The sequence below is a fragment of the Petaurus breviceps genome, unplaced genomic scaffold, assembly GCF_028583685.1.
Source record: "Petaurus breviceps papuanus isolate PSGF00001 unplaced genomic scaffold, PetGlider_PUasm1.0 90784, whole genome shotgun sequence".
NCBI classification, from domain to species: Eukaryota; Metazoa; Chordata; class Mammalia; order Diprotodontia; family Petauridae; genus Petaurus; species Petaurus breviceps.
Window position 1 is genome coordinate 6,480,547 of NW_027187345.1, and position 25,237 is coordinate 6,505,783.

The 25,237-nt window shown below is 36.1% G+C and overlaps 1 protein-coding gene and 1 long non-coding RNA gene across 5 annotated transcripts in view; one reads left to right on the forward strand and one right to left on the reverse strand.

Annotated features, from left to right (window-relative positions):
* The window catches only part of ESR1 (estrogen receptor 1), a 376,096-nt gene that overhangs the window by 71,464 nt on the left and 279,395 nt on the right, over positions 1-25,237 (reverse strand). The gene's annotated exons all lie outside the window — the stretch shown is intronic.
* The window catches only part of LOC138147280 (uncharacterized), a 121,415-nt gene that overhangs the window by 14,414 nt on the left and 81,764 nt on the right, over positions 1-25,237 (forward strand). The window lies entirely within an intron of this gene.

The window sequence follows — 25,237 nt, forward strand, 5'->3', positions numbered from 1 at the left end:
TTTCTATAGATGGTAACAATTCAATTCAATTCAACAAATATTTACAAAGATTAAAAAAGAGAGATATAGTCCCTTCCCTCAAAGGAGTTCCTCTTTCACCAGGGGAAGTGGATATAAGAGAATATAAGAGAGATATAAGAGAAATAAGAATTTTACAACAGAGTGCATTGGGGAAAAGGAGAACTCTAGACAAAGTCCTTCAGGAAAATTTGAAAATTAAAGAAAAAAATTCCCAGGGTGGGAAAGGGGCAGTATGGGATAGAAAAAGATAAAGTAAGGCTTTATAGAGTGCTTATAATCTTTCTGGCCACTAAGACTTGAACTCTAAGAGTTATTTTTTACTTTTCCTTACCCCATGATTCCAATAATTTTCAAAGCCCAGTTAATTCTACTTCAACAGTATTTTTAGAATCCATCCTATTCTTCCTACTCCCACTATAACGACAGGAGTTTAGATCTTCCACTTCTTCTAAGCTACTGAATTTCCATCCAGCTGGCACTTCTGACTGATCACTCTACATAGGCATCCATTTTCTATAATGCAGAATAATCTTGCCAATGAACTCCTGAATTCATATCACTATAGTACTGAAAAGTCTTCCCTATTCCCCCACCCTTTTAATTCATTCATTTATTTATTTGCTTACTTATTTAATAGCTAACTAAAGTATATGTCCCTGACTCTGGCTTTCAGACTCTTCCACAATCAGTGTAGTGTCTACCTTGCCTTTTCATTGAATTTACAATTTGCTTTCACATATTCTATGCTGCTGCCAGAGTGAACTATTCTTCCTCCTCATTCTTCCCTTTCTGCTATACCTTTCCTGTTGTAATGCCTCAGGTCTAGATACTTCCCTCTTATTTTCTTTCTGTTAAAATCCCTCTTCCATTCAAGGCCCACTTCAGATACAGCCTCTTCCATGAAATTTTCCCTTATGACTATTCCCCCTCAATGAAGATTCATTCATTTATTATTAATTCATTCATCACTTCAGAGGTTATTGTGGTTCAGGGAAGCTGCGACTTCCCCAAGGTCATATAAATAATAAGCATCACCAGCAGGTTTTAAAAGCCCATTGTCCTGACTTCAGAGCCAGTGAATTCTTCATAGTACCAAGCTACCTAACCTCTCCACCATCAAATGTCTATAGCAAAAGGCCTGGACCTTTCATTTGCATTCATGACACTCTCCCTTTTAGTGAAGTTGTAGTATTTGCATATGTGTCTTTTCCTGGCTATTAGGTTGTAAACTCTGTAAAAGCTGGGTAATATCTTGTCTGTCTCCAGCACCTAGCCCAGTGCTTTCCAAACAATAATTGCACAATAAATGTCTGATGAATTGACTTGATTTGCATTGTTGCTTTTACATCATTTGGGGCATGAATAATCATCCGTTGTTCCTCACCTTTGATTCTGGTCTGTAAAATGCTTGTGAATCATGATATTTGCTACTTTCTTAGCTCACCAGGATACTAAGATTAACAACAGTGCTGACTGCTGACAAAGACCAGTAAGAACCTTAGCAAAGTCATGGGATATAAATCAAACGTTATTTAAATCAAAGTTTCAGGCTTTCATAGTCCTTTCCCTCAGAAAACGGTTTCTGATAAGGCTGTGAAATTTCTCGGATCTCAGCATTGGAATATACCTTAAGGGTTATTATATCAAACTGATACTTAAACAGGAATCCCTGGCAAGCTTTTCCAGCCCATATATCCAGTGATATCTAAGATATCCAGTGAAGGGACACTCCCTCCTGTCATTACCTCCCATAAAAACATTTATCTGTCTTATAAAAGTATTGGGAGAGGTTATAAAGGGTTGAAGAAGGCTTCCCAGTACATTTAAGAGAACTTAATTTATGTCCAAGATGTCTTAGGAATCTTTCAGGAATAATCATACTGCATGAGATCAGGGATCCTTTTCTATTGTTGACATTAGTGACAGCTCAGTTTGGGCTCTGGACCATAGTGCCTGCCAGTAGGTTTTTTGAGGGCATCCCACACTCATTTCTTCTTTCATATACCCCCAGTTATCCTATGAGGATAGAGACACTCAAATGCCTGGCTGCCATCAGAGTCTTCTCTCTTACTTTTTATTAGTCCAGAACTAGTGAAGAGGAGTTTATGTTTGGGCCTGCTGGTAATAGGGAGCCACTGGAGTTTATTGAGTAGGGAAGTTACAGAGTCAGACTTAAACTGTAGGAATATCATCAAATAGAACAGTTGGAGAGAGCACTGACAGACACTTTCTAGAAGCAATGCTACTATTGACTTGATTATAGTTTTCAGCATTGAGTGACTGAGAAAAAGATGGGAGTTTAAAGCAAAGTGATTTAGCTCAAAATTTTTCCAATTTGACAGGATTTCCTAGAACTTGTCTTCTGAGGGTATAAACCTGATATAAGCCCAGTACAATAAACTTGATGTAAGCCTAGTACAAACTCCATACCACAATGAGGTATCAAAGAGTTAGTGGGAAAGAGGGAGAGAAGACATCCACAGATAAGTATGGTATATAGTAGATTGATGAATTGTTTTGTACATTACTTAAATCAATCAATAAGTATATAGTAAGTCCTTATTATGTATCAGGCCCTGTGCATAAAGACACATAGTATGTAAGTGCTTAAGAAAAGCAAATTGAATTTAAAAGGAAATTTCAATGGAGAGAAACATGGCAGTGACAAAGATTAGGATATATAATAAATATAGTGAACTAATTGTAGATTTGGGGGCTCCTGGAAGACTGGTAGGGAGTTTAGGAGTTTAAGAGAGGGTAGAGGTCAGCCATGATAAGACCTGAGGCAGTCCTCAGGGAGAGAGATAACAAAGGCTAATAAAGCTATTGGCTCATTTTTCCTGGAGTTCTACCCAGAAGCACTTACCAAAGCAAAGGCACCATGCTGGTTTTATGTAGCCTAGACTGAAAACAACTAAGGGAGGGTTCTAAAGACACAAGAATCATATTTAGAGCTGGCAAGGACTCTAGAAGTCATCTAGTCCCCTTCATTTTATAGATGAGGAAACTGAGGTCCAGAGCAGGTGTTACCTAAGGTCACACAGGTAACAATGTATAGAGACCAAATGTAAACATGTGTCCCCTGACTCTTAAGTCAGCACTCTTTCCACTGCTGTTCATTTGTGTCTCACTCTTCCTGACTTCATGGACCATATAACGTGTCAATACTGTCCATGGGGGTCTCTTGCAAAGCTAGCCGTCTCTAGTCATCCTGATCTATTTAACTTTCAATTCCCTTGCAAGTCATGGCATTACCTTCCTGTCATGGTCCTCTGAAAATGAAGGACAAACAATACCTGTGAGCAGTACAAACTGCCCCACTAGCTCCTTCTTTCCTTCTTTCTCTCTTCTCTTCTCCTGTCCTTCCTTTCCTATCCACATTGGGTATCATATCATTACCTTCAGGTGCTCTGAAACCTCAAAAAATATCATGGGCTTTAAAGGCTAGATTTCTTTCTTAAAGACCAAGTCTTAAACCCAAATCACTCTGGCTCCTAATGATTGGCCAATAAGAGGTCCCAGCCCAAGCCCAACTTGGTCATTGTTTGGGCTCTGATTGCTCAGAGTGAATGAAAATAGCAAATGTTTCTGTTTTTGCCAGAAACCCCTGTTTTTCTGGTTCCTTTTTTTTTTTGACCAGGTAAAAGAAACCATTCTTTGTCTCAGTTCTTACCTAGCCTTAATCACTGAATAGGAAATGCCTGTCAGACTGAGAACTGAGAAAGACCTTAGCTTAAAAAGGCCAAAGTCTCCTCTAGGACCATCTCCAGTAGTCCTGATCTATATCTTGCCACTAGACCACGATGACTCCAGAGGAGAAAGTGAGACTGGTGAATTTGCACAGCCCTTCCTCACTTAAATTCAATTCACTTGCAAGTCATGGCATCACTTTCCCGATGCTGTGGTCCTTCCTCTTCAAGAATGGAAGGACAGACAAACAAAAACAACCCAAGTGGTTTGCCATTTCCTTCTCCAGTGGAACACTATCAAACAGAGATTAAATGCCCTGTCCAGGGTCACATAGCTAGTTAGTGTTTGAGTCCAGATTCAAATTCAAGTCTTCCTGACTCCAAGCTCAGCACTCTACCCGTTGAGCCATTTAGCTGCCCCTTCCATTGTACCACAATGCAGTTGATTTGTTCATAGAAAGCAGGAAAGCCATAGTCATCGTACTTGAGAGAAACATAGTAATCTCTCATTCTGATAGCATTTAGTGTATCTACAATTAATATGCTGCCTTGTTCCTTTTATGTATCTTTCTATCTATTCCTATATCCCCTGTGAAGGAACTTCCTATCTTACCCTTGAAAGCAAAGACCACATCATATGCCCGTTTGGAGATCCAGCACCTGTCAGAGTGCCTTGCAAAAGGTACACAATATATTTTTCAGCATGATATGCTTTAAAAAAAATCTTTGTTTTGTCTTTTATTCTTACTTTCTAACCCTAGAAGATGTAGGGAGCTTATAAGTATTTGTTAGAAAATGCAGAGGAAAAACTGAATGAAGCAAATAAATTATTTACTAGTTACCATTGCAAATGAAGTTTCAGTGGTGCCCATGTGACTTTCAATGCTTGATGGGTTGTTTATAGATTTACCCTTGTCTGACCTGGAAATGTTTTAGCCTTTATGGTTTCTTGTGTTAGCATTTATATCAAAGGAGAAAATAAAAGATATTTCAATTACTTTTTTTTTCTGGAAAATGTACCTTCTTTATTGTCCTAATTTTAAAGGGCAATGTTTTTGGTGCCCTTCTCTCCTTGTATTTATTAAATAGTTCCAAAATTTCATTTCATGACATTTTTAGATACTCTGACAATAGATTAAAGCACGACCCAGAATGAAGTAATCATGCTAATTTACAATGGCTTATTTGAGAAATAGAAATAATGGGGACTGAGATGGAATCCTACTGTTTCATCAGCCATTTGTACTTCATATTTATTGCCAAGGAAACAAGCCCATAAGTACAAATTGAACCCAATGGTAGGCTTTTAGAAAAATATTTTTCTCTCCCTCTCAACTTCTCCCTGGTCTATTCCTGAGGGTTCCATGTTGCACTTAGAAAAAACCCTAAACTTCAGAAGTAATTCTGAAATAAAGTAAACAAGGCCTCTTCTTAAATTCATGGAGTGTATCAGTCTGCAGAGAGCTAATGAAGCTCTCGAAACACCAAGCTTCTCTTGGGCCTGTTACTTTATTGAAATGTTTTTGAGTATTATTATTGCATTGCAATTTCATTCCACAGAAAACTCGAGAAACATCCATTTCAAGGATTGGGCCCATGACTCTTACTGAAAGATTTCAATTCTGTTTACTTGAACATACAATCTCTAAATGCAGCAGTGAGTGCCCTTACCCTCAACAAGTATCTCCATTTCACAATTGAGAAAACTTAAGGCAAGGCAGGCTGCCTGCTTAGTTGGTGATGGGCAAGGAGGTAGTGTCATTATCTGCTGCTTGTTTATAAAGAGGATCTGAATTTATATCTTGATACAACAGAAAATTGGCTTCTTGTCTGCATTTGGGTAGTTCCATTTTTATTGCTCTATAACTAGGACTATTAATAACACTTTGTACTTTCAAAGTAGATTTGGTCATTAGTTGCCACATATTCAAATATGTAATACATTTAAATGCATTCTTGCAGTTAAATATCTTAAGATAACTATCTTACATTCACAAGACACACTTAAAAGCACTCTTATTTCTAAAGAGTTATAGAGTGAGAGACCTATGCTCTTTTTCTTATGAGTTTCCTTATATTGGAGTAACAGTAGTTGCCAATAAACTGGATAGACTATTCCCTACATCTGTCAGGTAATTGTAAAATTGTTGAATTATTGAATTTTTTGTGGAAGTCTATTTGTTCCCTGGACAAATAGTGCAGATGAGCAATAAGATAGGGCCAGAACTGAATGGGATCAGGAGAGCAGGTCAGACTATGCTTGGGGAATTTTAAATCATCTCCAACCACCCCAAGTTTCACGTGAAAACAAAGCCTATCTTTTGAATGCAAACATTCACTTATTCTTCCTATGTGGGAGAAAGACATGGGATACACTAGTTGCTGAAGAAATAAAGATGGGTCTCACACAGGAGTGAATAGAGAGGCAGTGGGTACAGGCTGTAACATAAAACCAGTGATGAACTTTGGAGAAGAACAGAAATAAAAGATATATTTAAGGTACAGTATGATGAGAGAAGATGGCTTGGTTACATGACAAGAGGGAAGGATGGCAGGTCAGATGGACATGTGTACCCTTGAAATATCAAGAGAAAGCATGGAAGATCACCACACCATTGAGTGAACATATAGGAAAATATAGAAAGATTCCAGAATGGAAAGACAAGAATGAGTCAAGATCTAGGTTATTACATGGAACTTCTGACTTGAAACCATAGATCCATTTGATTATTTGAGCATGTGTTTCTCTATCATGTTTCAAATGACTGGAAATTTTGATTTTTTTAGAGATCATAGAATTTAACAATCTAAAGCAATATACTGGGAATATTGATAAATTGCTTATGTATAAAAAATGGAATTTTTTTCTTTGTTTCAGAAGAAATTTGGGATCATTAAAAGCACGATGCAATTTCCTAAATGCAGTACAACAGTTAACTATTCTTCCTACTTAATTCTGAGACTAGTTCATTGTCCATCATCAGTGTCTGTCCAACATATATGTACTAAAGGACCAGCTTCATGGGATGGGCATCCAACTGCATAACATAGTCCCCACAATAGGTATCTTTCATTTAATTTGCTTCTCTGGTGTGGATACTTAGACTGATTTTCATTTATTAATTTATTTTTTAGCAACTGTAGTCATCATTTAAGAGGCTCAATAAGACACTGTATTAGGTGCTATAGTATAAACAGAGAAGAATGTGACATAGGCATTTATTTTGACGGCAGATAGATAGCAGAATGGATAGTGTTAGACTTGGAGTTTGAAAGATTTGAGTTCAAATTCTACTTCAGACACTTAATACCTGTGTGACCCTGAGCAAATCTCTTAAGCTCTATGACCATCAGTTTTCTCACTTGTAAAATGAGTATAATGGCACCCATTTCACAAAGTTGTTTGGAAGATCAAATGAAAAAATACATGGAAAGGGATCTGAAAACCTTAAAGCACTATATAAATGCTATTATTATTATCATTATTATTCATATAACTTATAACAAAAGTCTCATAGGTATGGGACTTTGCTTACATTTACCTTCTGAAAGAGTAAATAAGATGCAGACAAAAATTAAGATACAAGATAGAATCATAGTATCAAAAGGGACATAAAAAATGAAATTTTTATAGGCATTTAGAGGAAGAGAAATTTGAAAAACTAAATTGAACATAGTATAAACTTAGAAGATAATAAAGTTAAACTAAGTTTTGAAAATAAATAATTTTCTATTTATACCAGCAGTCCTAAAAGTTTATCTGTGGACAGAGCAAATTGTTTTCTAAGCTCTAAAGGTATTTATCAAAATGATACTAGCAGTGATTATACACTTAAATGTGATAAAATTAGCCTGAGAGGCGAAGTACAACAGAGAGAAAGCCTTGCTTGGGAGTAACAAAGTTCCACCTCTGACAAATACTGGCTGTGTGCCCCTGGGCAGGTCATTAAATTTCTCTGGGCTCTGGGCAACTGTCTAAGATGAGAACTGGCAAACGTTTTCTGTAAAGGGACAGAAAATAAAAATTTTAGACTTCTCAAGCTGAAGCAAAAATTAAGGATATTATGTAGGCACTTACATAACAAGAGGAAAAAAAACCACAAGTCTCCACAAAATTTTTATTGATGGAATTGAAAATATGATAATAAAATTGAGTATACATTTTTCCAATATAAGTTTACAAATAAGGAGAACGGAATTCCTTTTTGGAGGGAATATCATTTTGTTCATTTGAGGTTCAAAATTATTGTTCCCTATCTTCAAAATCAATTTTAAATGTTCATCTCTTAACGATGATGTAGAAGTTAAATTTTAGTATTTCTCCTTTGAAAATGTCTTTTTGCAGAGATAGGTACACAATAAAACACAATGCTTTGCCATCCAGTTCAATAACAAAATAATCCACATTCTGCCATGCTTTAAAAGAGTGACATTTGAAGTCTACTTTTCTTGCTTTGAAATTATGTGTATGTAGCAGTGATTTTTTTCAAATGTCATGATACATTGTACTTGAAATGCTGTCCAGTTCTAACTGTGTCACTGTGATTTTTAAGCAGTAGTTGAAAGCAATGATAGCACCATGCCATATATAGGCTCTGTCATAATCATTCAATTCCACTATCATAATGAGAAAGCAGCAATAGACCATATGTAAATGAGCTATCATGGCTGTGGTCCAATAAAACTTTCTTTATGGACAATGAAATTTGAGTTTCATATAATTATCACCTATCAATAAAACATTCTTCTTTTAATTTTTCTCAGCTATTTAAAAATGTAAAGACCATTCTTAGGTTGGGTGCCATATAGAAGCAGACATCAGGTTGGATTTGGCTCTTAGTTTGCCCATCCTTGCTCTAAAACTTTAAGTTTCATAATAATTGTTTACACACATTTATAAAGGGGGTTTATGCACTTAATTAATTAATTACTACATTAATGAAGTCATAAAGATGTAGGAAAAAATAGCTATGACGACAATTAGCCTCTAGGATCATAAACAAAGATATCCTTCCAGGTTGAGTTACTTCTAAATTGAAATAAACTCTTTTGCTAAAGAAAGCACATGTATGCAAAAATGAGAGTGAAAGAGATAGAGAAAAGAAGAAAGAGGAGGAAGAAGAGGAAGAGGAGAATAAAATTAAGAAAAGAGAACAGACAAATCAGAAGAAATGGATTACCTAAAAAAGTATAAAATTCCTAAAAGAGATTGTAATCCAAATTTGAAAATGGAATCAATTAAATCATAAATAATCTATGAATAAGGGGGGAAAACTGGTCCAGATGGAGTTACAGGGAGATTCAATCAAGAATATATTCTTTAGTCATTTCAGTCATGTCTGACTCTTTATGACGCCTTTTGGGGTTTTCTTGGCAAAGATACTCTTTGGCAAAGAGCGATTTGCCATTTCTTTTTTTTTTACAGATGAGAAAATTGAGGCAAACAGGGTTAACTTATTTGTCCAGGACCACACAGCTAGTAATTGTCTGAGGCTAGAGTTGAACTCAGGAAGATGAGTCTTCCTGACTCCAGGCCCAATACTCCAGTGCTGCCCCAATCAAACATTAAAATTTTTAAAAATTAAAAATCAAAGAAAAAACAAAAAAAATTAATACACAGATTATTCTTTAAAATTAAGAAAGAAGACACTCTACCAGGTTTCTTTTATGTGACAAAAAATGGTACAAATATTAAAACAGAAAGAAAAAAAGACAAGAAAGGGAACTCTGGACCAATGGCATCAATGAATACTAATACAAACATTTTCAATAATATGGTACCGAGAAAAACTATAACAACATGTTAATATCAATTTTCACTATAACCAAGTTTGACTTATTCCCAGGATATTAAATTAGTTCATCATTAGGAAAACAATTAATCTTGTTAAAAATAAGACCATTGTTTATATCAATAAGTGGAGAAAAAAGCATGGTGAATCATCACCCAAAACTGTGGGTATACTCTAAGGTTCAGTGCTAAGGCTTCTTTCTCTCTGCTTCCTGTTTGTTTTTCTCCTTCTCTGTGTCCCTCTGTTTTGTCTGTCCATCTTTCCCCCAGCCTCTCTCTTAGTAACCTCATCAGCTACAATGGGTGGTATCTATAAATTCAGCTCCTACTGGAAATTTTGAACTGGATGTCCAGTAGGCCACTCAAAATCTATACATATCTCAAATAGACCTCATTATCTTTCCTCCAATACCCTATCCTCTTCCAAACTTCCCTACATCTATTGAAGGTGACACCATTCTGCTGGTCATCAAAGTTCTCTCTCTCTCTCTCTCTCTCTCTCTCTCTCTCTCTCTCTCTCTCTCTCTCTCTCTCTCCCCCCCCCCTTTACTACCTCCCTCCCTCCTTCCCTCTAATTACCAAGTTTTCTACTTCCACAAGACGTCTTGAATCTGTCTTCCTTCTACTCACCTAGATTCCATGCTGGTTTAGGCCTTTATTACATCTCACTTGATTATTATGGTAGCCTTGTCTTGTCTTTCCCCTGGCCAGTCAACCCTCTGACCATATCACCAACTTCCTCAAGAAACTTTAGTGGCTTCTTTTTACCTCCAGAATAAAACACAAACTTTGATTTGTTATTTGAAGCCCTTTACAACCTGGTCCCAAACTACCTTTTGAGTCTCATTATACAACATTCCTCTTCCCTCACACAAGTCCAGCAAAACAAGCCTTCTTGTTAATGTCCATCTTTAGTCTCAGTATCTTTGTCCCTCATTCTTGAAATGGACTTCTTCTACCTCTTACAGTATCCTTCGAAGCTCAGCTCAAACACCATCTCCTTATAGCTTTTCCTGATTTTGCTAACTCCTAGGAAGCAGTTGTAAATTGGCTGATTGCTTGGAAAGTACAACTCACTTATTTATCCTAAAAGCCCTGAAAAACACAGGCACTGAAGAGTCATTGTTAATACAATAAAAAAGCATATATAAATGAAGTCAAAAGCTAGCGTTATTTGCAATGGGGAAAATCTAGAGTTTTTACAAATAAGTATAGAAATGTGTTATTAGTTGACATAATTTTAGAATGCTAGTGATATTAATAAGACAAGATTAAAAAATTAAAGGAACAAATATTTGCAAATAGGAGACAAAATTCTTCCCATTTGCATATGACATTCTGATTTGCTTAGAAAACCCCCAGAGAATGAATAAAGGAACCAGGAGAATGTAATAGCCTCAATAAAAAAATAGTAGCATAAAAATTAAGTCCACAAAAATCATTAGTATTATGCCCAAAGGAATATAAAACTGTGCATTCCCTTTGATCCAGCAACATCACTACTAGGTCTGTATCACAAAGAGATCATAAAAAAGGGGGAAGGACCCATGTGTACAAAAATGTTTCTAGCAACTCTTTTTGTGGTGGCAAAGAACTGGAAATTGAGGGAATGCCCATCAATTGGGGGATGGCTGAACAAGTCATGGTATATAAATGCAATGGAATACTATTGTTCCATAATAAATGATGAGCAGGCAGATTTGAGAAAAACCTGGAAAGATTTGCATGAACTGATGCTGAATGAAGTGAGCAGAAGCAGGAGCATACTATACACAGTTAAACTAACATTATGTGATGACTGATTTTAATAGATTTAGCTCTTCTCAGCAATGCAATGACTTAAGATAATTCCAAAAGATTCATGATGAAAAATGCTATCCACATCCAGAGAAAGAACTATGGAGTTTGAATGCAGACTGAAGCATACTATTTTGTCCTTTTTAATTTTTTCTTTCTCATGGTTTATCTCTTTTGTTCTGATTCTGCTTCACAACATGACTAATATGGAAATATGTTTAATATGATTGTACATGTATAAACTATTTCAGTTTACATGCCATCTTGGGGAGGGTGAAAAAGAAGAAGGGAAGTAAATTTAGAACTTAATATCTTATAAAAATAAATGTTGAAAACTAAAAATCAATTAATTAACTAATTTAAAAATCATTAGGATTAGTATTTCCATACAACAGAAATAAAGGACAGGAAAATATTGTAGAGAAGAATAATTTCATTAGAAAAGACTACACTTTTTAAAAATCTGGGACCAAGAGACACTCAAGACATAGAAATGCAACTATAAAACAGATTTTAAAGAAATAAAGAAAGCAAGGGGGCTAGTTTAAGAAGGAAAACTGTCAACTGGGGAAAATCTTTACATCAAATACCTCTAATAATATTCTGATACCTAAAATATATAAGAAACTAACACAAATGCTTAAGATGAACACTTATTGTCCAATGGATCAAAGGATATGGACAAAAAAGTTTTCAAAATAGGAACTGCAAATGATTAATAACCATGTGAAGTGTTGCTCTAAATCACTAATTTTAAGAGAAATATACATCAAAGCAACTCTGAGGTTTTATCTAAAAATCTTAAAATAGATAAATGACAAATCATGTAAAGATTCAATGGTGGAGAGACTGTAGGGAAAAAAAAAACAGTCACATTCAAATACTTTTGGTAGAGCCATGAATTGATTCAACCATTCTGGAAAATGATTTGTAGTTATGCCAACAAGGTAACTAATATGTCTCTTCTCTTTGACTCAGAGATTCTATTGTTGGGCATGTGCTTTAAGGATGTTAAAGATGTAAGGTTCCATATGTAACAAAATATTCATAGCAGCATTTTCCCCCCATGGAAGCAAAGAACTGAAAACAAAGTAGATGTTGGTTGATTGGTAAATACCTAAACAAGATGACTGTACATTAAGATAACAGAATATTGCTGAGCCATAAGAAAAGGTAAACATGAAAATTTTTGAGAAGCAAGGAAAGACATATAAATTGGATCAGAATGAAGTAGGTAGAGCTAGGAAACAGTATAAACAATGTCTATAACAATGTAAATGGGAAGAAAAATAAAATAAGACTAGATGCATGAAAGTGTAATCAAGCTTGACCATGGAAAAGCTTTTTTTGAATGTACTTCCATCCATTCATTGCAGAGGTGGGGAAACTATGCATATAGAAAATTGCTGATACTATTAGGTATATTTGGTATGTTTGCTGATTTTTCCAAATTTTTTTCCTCCTCTTTCTAAATCCTTTCATTTATTTATTTTTAACAAAGGATGGCTTTGGTGGTAGGAGACATGAGAGATATATTGGAAATGAATGCAATATAAACTAAAATATATAATTTTTAAAATAAGTGAGCACCTCATCTTCGTCAATTTTAAACTCTACTTGACTATCCCTATTCCACCCCATGTCATGTGACCACTTTATAATGGGTCCTTTGGTACCCCAGAAACTACTTTTGGATGAAATCCAAGATAAATTTGCTTCATAAAATATCTTAACTTTTGAGTACATAATTTTATAGGGAGGTTCTATTATATAATTAAATTACTAGAATAATCCTCACTATTTTCCATCTTGAACTTCCCTTAAATTGGATTGAATTTTCCTTGGAAATGGAATCTTTTTTAAAAAACCTTATTTCACCTCCTTCCCCAATTTCCCAGGGCAATTTAGCAGCATTCAGAGAATGAGATGACTACCCCTTTGGAAGAACATATGCAGCCTTCAATAGCCAGAAACAATTTCCCATAAGCATGGACTTAAAGAAGGTCAAATGAGCACTTTCCTTTAGAACCCCATTCTAGAACTCTATGGTTTTGGTTTGACCAGATGGTGTCCTAAACTCAACTGTCTATTTCTAAATTTTATTAGTGCATTATTTTAAAACATTATAGCTTTTTGCATATATACTCTCTGTACCCACCACTTATCACTGGCCAATGAACCTTTCTGTGCAAAAAAAAAGTAATTAAATGAACCTAAGTGACCCAGAAAATGCAACTGATAGTTTGTTCAATATTTGCTACCTAGAATCTCCAACCTCTCCAATGAAAGGAGTGTTTCTTCATTTCTTGTCCAGAACCAAAACTGGTTATTACAATTATACAGGACTTGTTTTAATGTTCTTTTTTATTTATATTATTGTAGCCATGTATATTGTTTTCCTGGTTCTGCTTAATTTACTTTGGATTTAGCTATTCTCCACCCATGTAGCCCACTTCATTTCTTGTGTTTTGCGATTGCAAAAACTGTCATTATATGTATTTTGAAATTCATTGGACTTTTTTTCTGTCTTTGACCCCTTGGAGAGATATAGCCAGAAGTGAGATTTCTGAGTTTCTGTTTCAAGTTGCTGTAAGCGATCTAGTTATTGTGACTCCCCTCCCTGCAATGGACCTGGTTAAGAGTCATAGCATTTAAGCTGAGAATAGAGAGATGTTATTCCCCACAACATAAAGATAATGGCTGCAATTGTATACATTTTTGAACTGCCTATTATCCCCCTGTAAGGGAGAGAAGAATTGGTATTATAAATAATTTGATGCTTTAGAAAATTAATATTGTCCTTTCTATCAATGCACAGAGCTTAAGAGGAAACAAACCAGTCATACCACAGTAGAAATGAGGACTTCATTCCAGACCACAGGATTACATAGCCGTGATGCTAAAAGATAATTTTAACTTGTTATAGGCAAAGCAAATAAACATATTGACTTCATTTCATTCAAACCAACTTTCCATCCATCCCCTCAAAAAATAAGGAATTGTGGTAAGAGGGAAATAGCTATTGAAGATTAACTCCTATTATAAGCAATGGTTCAAAGTCTAGAATTTTCTTTTTGTGAATCCAGTGTGTGTGCTAAGCTCTTTGATGATTTCCCTGTGGTACTGATGAGCCAAATGCTCTGACTTTTTATAATCATATATTTTAGAAACTTTTTTTGGGAGACAAATTAAATGCAATAGTTTAGGGGCAAAGGTTCCTTCCCCATATGTAAATGCTGAGTATGAAGCAGGTGTACGTCTTCAAACAGAACTTCTCTCCTGCCAGAAAATGAGACAGAAAGATAAAATGAAAATGGACAATGTAGAATAAATCTGGCAAATCAGCATGTAGCTGTATCCAAAAGGAACAGATGCCTATCTAAATCAGCACAGACTGGATATCACCTTGAAAAATTCATGAAGTGAGGTGCAAATGCACCCCAACTAACCTCGTTCATTGTTTCCAGGAAAACATGATATTAGACAAAATAACATTACAGGAGAGTCCTAGGAATGGAGTTAAGGGAAACCAGCTGGGAGGGCAGAAGGCAATGAGTTGAATTCAGCAGAGTAACTTAGAGGCAAGAACTGAGTAGTGCTGGTGAGGAATAGAGACTGAACTGGGGCTGGAGACGTAGGGGTGGGGGGGAAGAGCTGGGGAGGGAAGAGAGAGGAGACCAAGGAGGGTTATGTAGGGAGCAAGGGAGTCAGTGCTTGGTTGACTGACTCTTCCTCTAAAATTACATTGGGGGATATGAAATTTCCTAATAGAGTTGTAATGCCTTAATGACAGTCACAGAAGTGTTATATAGGTTCTGCCTGTAGCAAAGGAATGATCACTTTTCCTTGATTGCTAGACCAAGAATAAATGACTACTATACTAGTGTTACTTAGAGGGGAGACAATTCTGTTCAAAAAAGATAAAATAGAGGTGGTGGAGTAACAGAGGGGAATTTAGTTGTCTCTGAGTAGTGTGCTAATTCATATACATTAAGATGTTCTTAAATTAGACTTTGCTCTCTTATTTAGCCTATATTTTAGCTAGATTGATTTAATTAATGTTCAATTGATATACAAGAAATGGCAAAAATAGAAATAAGATAATTATTAAAATTTAAGAAAAATCATATTAATATCCTACTTAAGATTAATTCTTTGGTTGGAATAATGTTTTTACTTTTTAGGAAATTTGTATCAAGTGTACTGTGGACTGAATTTTAGAACTTGTTGTGAAGAAACTCTTGTCTTAAAAAAAATGAACTATCTCTTTGCAAATACTTATTTCGCATCAAATGGGAGACTCATAAAGACCAGCCTGATCTGTTTATTACTCAAACTGACTTTTTTTCTGAATCTACTGTAGAAATTTACTTCATGACTAATCCAGTGATGACGTCAATTAAACAATTGTTCCTCTTTCTCCTCTTTCCACCATCATTCTGCTCCTTTGCAATCTCTAGTTTCACATTCACTGAACAGGGAAGATAGAGTAGACATTAGGAAAAGACACACAACGTACTGTGGGAAGAAAGGAGTGTATTTAAAGGGCACTTCTAAATAAACTTTGTTCAAGTGCACATATTTTCAGTTTCAGAAAATTCCATTTGTCATAGCATGTAGGTATTTATTTTGTCTTGTACCTCATGCATTACAGTTAAAGTATGAATTCTCCTGGAATCCCTCTCCCAAAGTGGGACTCTCGTTCCTATAGATGAACTCCCTGCTCTGCATAAGGGACAGGAAGTGGAAGAGACCTTGTCCCTTCATCTCCACTAATAAAGAGAGAGTCATATACTAATGGGCTTTGAGACGGGAGTTACATTCCAATGTATGATATTATACAAAAGGGTTTAATTTGTAAACACAGGGGAGACATAATTTCAAAATTTACCTAGGTCGTACATTGTCTTGAATCATATGCCAGGATAGTAAACCCAGTAGAAACAGATGACTCAATCAATGATCAAATATGTTTCCAGTACAGTATCTTGAAGAATACAAAACTCTGATCCTGCCCAGAGTGGAAGCCAGTAGATAGGATAGTGAGGCCCCTGATTTCCTTCTATAGCTCTGACCATGTCATTTTCCTACTTAATAAATGCCAGTGGTTCCCCATTGCCTGTAAAATTGCATACAAATTGACATTTAAGACCATTTACAACCTGTCCCCAACCTCTTTCCAATCTAATCCATACTAATGTATATCTTCTTATACATTAGTCTTCTTCCTGACCTGCAAACTGGCTTTCTTTTCTTGTTTCTAACAGAGGTCACTCATTCCATCACCTGTGTCTGGACCTTTGCCGTGGTTCAGGGGTGGGGAACCTACAGCCTTAAGGCCACATATGGCTCTTTAGGTCCTCAAATGTGGCCTTTTGACTGAGTCCAAGTTTTACAGAAAAAATCCTTTTATTAAGGGAATTTATTCTGTCCAGGATGCCCCCCTGCAGGGCTCTTCCTTATGTTTGAAATTCACATCTTTCTCACCTCAACTTCTGAAAATTCTGTTTTCTTCAAGTCTCAGTTTAAGTATCACCTCCTACAAGAAATGTTTCTTCAACCTCTCCCCACCCCTAAGTTCTCTCATCAATTATTTCTTATTGATGTGTGTATGTATATGTAAACATCTTTGTGTGTGTATATATTTATATACTTACTGCATACATCTAGGTGTCATTGTTAATTCCTCACTCATACCCACTCCACATATACAATCTGTTGACAAATCCTGTTGTTTCTACAAGTCTGTAGGTACCTTTCTGTCCTAGGACCACCACCCTGCTGTAGACCCTTACCACCTCACTCCTACACTATTGCAATTGCCTTCTCTTTGGTCTCCCTGCCCCCGTCTCTTACCATTTTAGTCCATCTTCTACTCAGTTGTCAAATTTATATCCCCCCCACATCCTATTCAATAAACTCCAGTGACTCCCTAATTACCTCCAAGATCAAATATCAAATCATTTCTTTGGCTTTAAAACCTTTTGTAACCTGGTCCCATTCCTACCTTCCTCTTATTTCTTAGAATTCTGAGTTCCTTTTAAGATTTAGCTCAAGTACCACCTTCTACATTCCTCCATTTTTATTTATCTCATTTATATTTCTTATTTGTATGTAGTTGTTTTCATGTTGTCTCTCCCATTAAATTGTGAGATCTTTGAATATAGGGACAGTTTTTGCCCTTCTTTGTTTCCCTGGCACTTAGTCTAGTATCTGGCACATAGTAGGTGTTTAAGAATACTTATTGACTGAACTCAGGTTATATAATATATGTGTGTGTGTGTGTGTGTGTGTGTGTATTGTACTTTTATCATTGTTTTGTCAGTTCCTGCCACAAGCCTAGCACATAAAAAGAGCTTAATAAATGCTAATTCATTTTACTCTGTCACATAATAAGAGCTTAATAAATGCCAATTCATTTTACTCTGCATTCATGTGCTGATTTTGGTGTTCAGTTCTTTTAGTCGTGTCCAACTCTTCATGAACCCATTTGGGGTTTTCTTGGCAGAGATAATGGAGTAGTTTGCCATCTCCTTCTCCAGCTCATTTTACCAATGGGGAAACTGAGGCAAACATTCTTAAGTGACTTGCCCAGAGTTACAAGCTAGTGAGTATCTGAGGATAGATAGTAACTCACAAATTCCTGACTCCAGACCTAGAGCTCTATCCATTACTCCACCTGGCTGCCCCATGAACTGATTATCAAAGCTATAGCCTCTGACTTTTCTGCTGTAAACTTGAAAAATAATCTACATATATTTAGTTTGCATATAAAAAAAGAATGCTAAACATGGTCAGGGATTGAAAGTTAAATGAAATGAGGTATTTCTATCATTGGAATATTTTTTTTCTCTTTAATGCATCAGGAAACATTCCCCTCCCACCACAAAAGCAAACTATAAGTAAAAATGCTCATATTTCTAGAAAACATTACTTTCCAGTTAAAAAACAAGCTTGTTATCAGAAAAGAGAATATTATTTAGAAGAGCAGAAGAAATTTTCTCTCAGCAACAACAACCTGTTTTTTTCCTAAGGCAGAAACTTATTACCATTCCATTCTTACAAGTAAAAGAGGTTTTGTTGTCCAAGAGTATTTCCTGCAGGCAGAGGCCAGGAACTTGCCTCATGATGGGGAGGGCTGTGGAAAGAGCTACATTAACAACATTCTGGCCAAAGACTGTGGTAGAGAGAACATTCTGCTTGTCAAATTGGTCTCTGCTTTTTGATTGGAGGAACAGCTTTTCCTCTGGGAGTAAAGGGCAGCCTAGAGAGAGGCTTTGGCTCCATTGGGCAATCCATAAATATTTCTCAGAATTTGTTAGCACTGATGGTGCCAGCAGTGCAGAATGAGACAGTCCCTTGGAAATTGGATGAACTGAACAGGCAATTTAGATGGTTTCCTCAAAAATGGCATTTGCCTTCCAGCCACCATAAATTTTATTTCTGCAGCAGCTAGGAGATCCCACAAGAAAAGAGACATCATGAACACTTTTGTTTCTGTTTCTTCCTATATTTTTCCATCATGAGCATTCAGGCAAATCAGAGTGAGGAGATGCATTCCTAGACTATGCAGAGAAAATATTTTATGTTTTCTGGTGCCAAAGTACACCAAATTATTAAAGGCTGGTATTAAGAGGTAGACTGAATAGGGTTTTTACTAACTCAAAATTATTTTTCTTCTTTCCTGGATTAATTTCAGATGGATTCTTTTTCTCCTGTGCTTTCTTCATATTAACACATCTAAGTATGGGGTAGGAACCACTCCATTTGACTCTGTAACCTTGACTGAGTGCCAAAACTTTGGTGATTCAAGGTGGTATATAGGCCTTGTTCACACTCAGGTCTGATTATTTCATTCAGTCAAAAAGTCTTTTCATCTAGGCAACACACCAGAGCAAAATGGGATGGTTTCAGTTCCACTCTTACATACAAATACAAATGCACATGCAAAAAATGAACGTAGTTCTTAATTTATATTTCACAATCTCCCCTGCCTATTCCTTGGTTTTTAAAGAAATATACAATGAATGCTTATAGTTCATTGTCATAGGATATAAGGAAGGGCTAAGAATTATGAGTAGGCTAAGCATAACAAAAAAAAAAATCCACCCAGTAAAACTCATTGTATAGGGGCAGCTAGGTGGCACAGTGAATAGAGCACTGGCCCTGGAGTCAGGAGGACCTGAGCTCAAATCTGGCCTCAGACACTTAACACAAAACTAGCTGTGTCACCTTGGGCAAGTCATTTAACCCCAATTTCCCTACCTTTCTCCCTCCAAAAAGCAAAAACCAAACAATAAACAAACAATAAACAAAACCTCATTGTATAAAATTATATGCTTACCAAAAAAGTTAGTGTAGTTCATTGGAAAGCCTAATGACTTTGGAATAACAAGTCCTAGGTTTGAATCTTGCCTCTGCTAATATTACTTGTGTGACCTTAACTAAGTTACTTAACCTTTCTAGGTCTCACTTCATTTATGAAATGAGTAGGTTGGACTAGCCGGCCTTTAAGATCCCTTCTAGAACTAAACCTGTGATTCTATGAGTAGTCACTGCAGAATATGTCAGACAGAAACTTTAATGAGCACAAGGAAAAGAAAAAGAAAATCAATGTTAATTAATGACTTACATATCTATTGGTCATTCAACAAGCATTTAGGACTACTATGTGCTTGGTACCAGGCTGGGTTCTACATAACCCCCACTCTCAAGGAACTTGCATAGGAGGAAGGAAGACCCGGCAGATGCTATATTTTCTATGTCATTAAAACTCGTCAATCTTCACATTTCAGTGCCTCTGAGATGAGATGAGAGAGTAAACTCTTCCCTCTCATGGCCTTTTTATGAGCAACTGACAATGTATATAATAGGAGGCTAAAAGGAAACTGAACCAGCAGACTGGACTCCAAAGGGAACTTTATTTGCTTCAGAAGCAGAAGCTTTTAGTTCAATTCAATTCAAGAAGGAACTGATAATATTGACATACTCCTATGTATGCAAGACACTGTACTTGCCACAGCAGATACAAGCACAAAATAATAAACTATTCCTTGCCCTCAGGAGGATCACAATCATTGAGATATCAGTTTTCCTAAGGAATGAAAACCGGGTCAGGAGTACCAGGGTTTCCATTTGCCTCCCACATTTTTTCATTCCTAAACAACTGGACATCCTCCTATCGAGAGGAGATATCTGGACTTAGCTTCAATGTTCAGAGCAGCATCCCATCCTGGAATAGTGTGAAAGCCCTTGACTTCATGGCAAACATGGTGGAAGTTTCAAAGCAGGACAACTGTATAACAGTTCCTTTAAAATAAAGAGTCAAGGAAATGCAATGAGATTTCAAAGTCACCAAGTGTATAAATATTTTTGGAAGAAAAGCAGAAAACTGAGCATAATGTCCATCTTTTAGCTTACTGATATACTTCAGCCTGAGTAAAATTGGAACCTTTAGCCCTAATAAGTCAGGAAGGGCATGCTCTTCCTATCAAACCAGATACTCAGAAAATAAAAGAGAAAAATAGAGAACAAGTAGGCCTAATTCAGTATAATTCTTTTTTTAAAGAAAGGTGCTACAGAAGTCCATGCTCAGTAACTAATAGTTCATTTCAGAAAATGGGCTGTACTTATGCTCAGACCTGTGATTTCATTGTTATCAAGTACTCTAGGTGAAGAAACTCTCTCTACCGATGCAGATCAGCAATTATTTTGCAATTTCCAATCTTAGAGAGTTACCTAGCCTCACACAGCCATTTGGAACTCACAGGTCTTCCTGATTCAGACTATGTCTCTCTACTCATTATGTCACACTGCCTGTCAGAGCTATCTATAGTCAATATGATGGACAGCTAGGTGGCATAGTAGATAGAGTGTTGGGTCTGGAATCAGGAAGACTCATCTTCCTGAGTTCAAATCCAGCCTCTGATACTTACTAGCTGTGTGACCCTGAGCAAGTCATTTAACTGAACTTGTCTTAGTTTCCTCATCTGTCAAATGATCTGGAGAAGGAAATGGCAAAGCACTCCAGCATCTTTGCCAAGAAAACCCCAAATGGGAAGGCAAAGAGTTAGACATGACTGAAATGATTCAACAACAATAACAAATAGTATAAATAAGAGTAGTTAGGATTGAAGCATGTGTTCACAGACCTCACAACAGCCTTGGTTTGCATCTATTTGACATGCATTCAACAAATGTCAGATGTGCTATGATATACCTCATTCCGTAGTCCCTCTTCCTTATGTATGGAGAGAGAATGGAGATGAAGAATTCAGAAAATTTGAGATTTGTATGAAATGATGAACAGCAGAACTAAGAAAATAATAAGTGAAATGACTAGAACAATGTGAAGGAAAATATTTTCATAGCAAGTTGAGGTTTAAGTAATGTTAAAAAAAAACAGTGAAGATCTTGGTGAAGAGATAATGAAATAAGATTCCTTCCTTATGGCAGAGAAGTAGGAAACTACTAAGACACAACAGCGTATATATCGTCAGATGTTTCTGAGTCATGTGTTTGGTTAATAGTTTTTCTTTGTCACATGAGTGGGTTCAGTCTGGGAGGGGAACACTATGATGTAAAGACCAAAGGAATTAATAAAATTAATTTTAAAAATAAAATGAAAACATAGAAGACAGAAGCAAATTTACATAATAGAACATGAACACAAACCTGTGGCACTGTTTTGCAAGAATAATGTCAAGACTACTTAATCTAAAATTGAGCTGGGTTTGGCAGGGAAAATTAAGGAAAATATAAAAAAAAAGATTTTTATTGTGTTTAGCATTATTGAAGGGGGAAGGGAGAATGAAAGAAGGGATAGGGCCACTGGTTGGGATACATAGAGTGAAAAAAATCAATAATGCAGAGGTCGAGCTGCTTGTTTGTCATTTAATTTTTGTTTTCTTTGTCAACAAGAATTATTTAGACTAGAAAAGATAGAACAAAAATGGTCAATAGTAAACTGATATTCTAGGTAAGTAAGAAAATAGGAAGGGAGCATTTAGCTGTCCTTACTGAGTTCAAGTCATGTAGCCCAGATGAAACACATCCTAAGGTACCAAATGAATTGCAGATATGTTTGCTGAGTCAGTTCTGTGTGAATGATCATGAAGCACAAGAAACTTCCTATAGAGTTAGCAAAAGACAAATGAACTCCTTCCTCCAAAAGGGGGAGAGAATGGAGACTGAAAGTCATATGCTAGTGAGCTTGCCTTTTTTTTCCTATCAAGATGTTAAAATGTGTTAATAAAGGGTTAGTTAGTGACCATTTAGAAATGGAATCAATGATCACAGAGAGCTAGCGTGACTTAATTAAGAATATGTCTTCTGGGATTGAACTGAGTTCTTTTTTTTTTGACAGAGTCACTGGGCTGGCCAATCAGATAATACTATATAATTAATCCAAATGTTAGAAAACAATCTGATACTCTCATGTTTCTGGTGGAAAAGATGTGGACTAAATAATAGGGTAATTAAGTGGACTTAAAACTGTTTAAATGACTAGACACGAAGAGTAAGTCTTTAATGATAGCATGTCAACTTGTAAGGAGGGTTCATTTGGCATGCCCAAGGAGGTGTGTTTAGCCTTGTGATGTAGAACATTTTTCTCAATGACTTGAATAAAGGCGTAGATGGCATGTAAATCAAATTTGTAGACTGACATGGAACAAGGAGGAATAACATATCCTAAATGATTATCAGGATTCCAAAATCTCAATAGAGTAGAAATCCTTTTGGGGATTTGGGGGATTTTATTCTGGGAAGTTTGAATTCAATCAAAAGTCCACACTTGAGGCCTTAGAAGGCCACATGTGACCTTAAGGCTGCAGGTTCCCCACCTCTGGACTAGAACATTGCACCAAATCTAATACAATGGAATTTAAAAGGAAATATAACATCTAACATAAACTCACAAGTCTGGTTAAAAAAAAACACTTACATTTAGGTTTTTAAAAATCAGCTTTACAAGTACAAGATGGAAGATATATGGCTAGGTAGCAATTTTGAAAAAAAAAAAGTAATTGGGGCTTTTAGTCAGCTTCAAGCTTAGAATGAAACTAGTAGGGACATGAATGCTGTCTTCAAATTTTTGAAGAACAGTGACATGAAAGAAGGATGAACATTGTTCTATCTTGGTTCCACAGGGCGGAAGAAAAGCAATGGACCAAGGTTTGCAAGTTGAAAGTTCAGGCTTTATGTCAGGAAAGATTTCCTGACAATTAAAAATACTCAAAGGTAGAATGGTCACCTTAAAAGAAGTAGGTTCTTTCTCCCCTTGGAACCTTCAAGCAAGGAGTGGATGAACACTTAACTAATATGTTTCATAGGTGATTATTTAGGGGATTAAGTAGCTTCTGAGATCCTCCCAACTCTAGGATTCTGTGTTAGACAGCCTGTGTGAGGCAAAATATGCAAAAATTAACGTATGAAAGACGTTAGATGCTAGGTGGCACAGTGGATAGAATGCTGGGCCTGTAGTCAAGAAGATTCAAATTCAGTTTCAAATACTTGCTAGCTGTGTGACCCTGGGCAAGTCACTTAATCCAATTTGCCTCAGTTTCTTCATCTGTAAAATGAGCTAGAAAAGGAAATAGCAAACCACTCCAGTATTTTTGCCAAGCAAACCACAAAAGTGTTCACAGAGTCAGGCACAACTGAAAAATGACTAAACAGCAACAACGTATAAGTCTATTTATAAATGTGAAATATCAAATGATTTGGATTTTCCCCCTGTTAAATGAACAGATAGTATGGTAAAGTGGATCAAATGATGGTCTTGGGTTTAGGACACCTGAATTGAACCTTACCACAGTCACTAGCTATATGTTCACAGTCAGGTCATTTAATATTTCAATTTCCTCATCAGTAAGATGGGGATAATAAGAATACTTCCATTAACTCTTTCCCAGTCTTACGGAGGACACTGATTTATATAGCTTTGAAAGAAACATTCTTATTATCAATCAAAATCAGAATTATGAAATGCAATGGAAAACACATACGCATAATTTTTGTAGGTAGCTAGGGGACACAGTGCATAGTATGTTGGAGTTGAAGTCAGGAAATCTGGAATTCAAATCCTGCTTCAGAATCTTTCTGTCTGTGTGACTCTGAGCAAGTAATTTAATTTATTTCAGTCTCAGTTTCCTTATCTGGAAAATGGAGATAATAATAACACCTACCTTCCAGGGTTATTGTGAGGACAAAATGAGACAATATTTGTGAAGTGCTTTAGAAACTTTAAAGTGCTATATAAATGTTTGCTATCATTAGGAGTAATGATATATATATATATGTGTGTGTGTGTGTGTGTGTATGTGTGTATGGTTTGTTTATTTTTAAGTTGCTAAAGGTATTATATGATAATAGGAATAACTATGAAAGAATTGAGGCTAAATTGGTTTATATTTATGTATTTTGCAGTGGATAGAACACCTTACTAACTGTGCGTACCTAAGCAAGTCACTTAACCCTGTTTGCCTCAGTTTCCTCATCTGCAAAATGAGCTGGAGAAGGAGATGGCAAACCACTCCAGTATCTTCACTAAAAGAACCTGAAATGGGGTCAGGAAGAGTGGAGACACTAATGAAATCAACGGAATAACAACATAATCTTAGAGAACCACCTGGGACCCAGAAATGTTAAGGAACTTGCCAGTTTACATAGCCAGAATGTCAGAGGCTGTACTTGCATCCAGTTCTTAGCTTTAAGGTTACTTCTCTATTCCTTACACCATGCTACCATTGCTAATATAAAACAAGCCAATATACTTACAAAAACCTTCTGCTTTGATATGGCAAAGATATTTGCCTTCATCACTGTGGGTACTCCTTTAACTAGTTATATTTACAATCCTTCTACAAATGAAGAGATCTTTAGAAGTCGCTCGGACAAAAATATTCATCTCCCTGTGATCAGCCTGACAAGTCTTTCT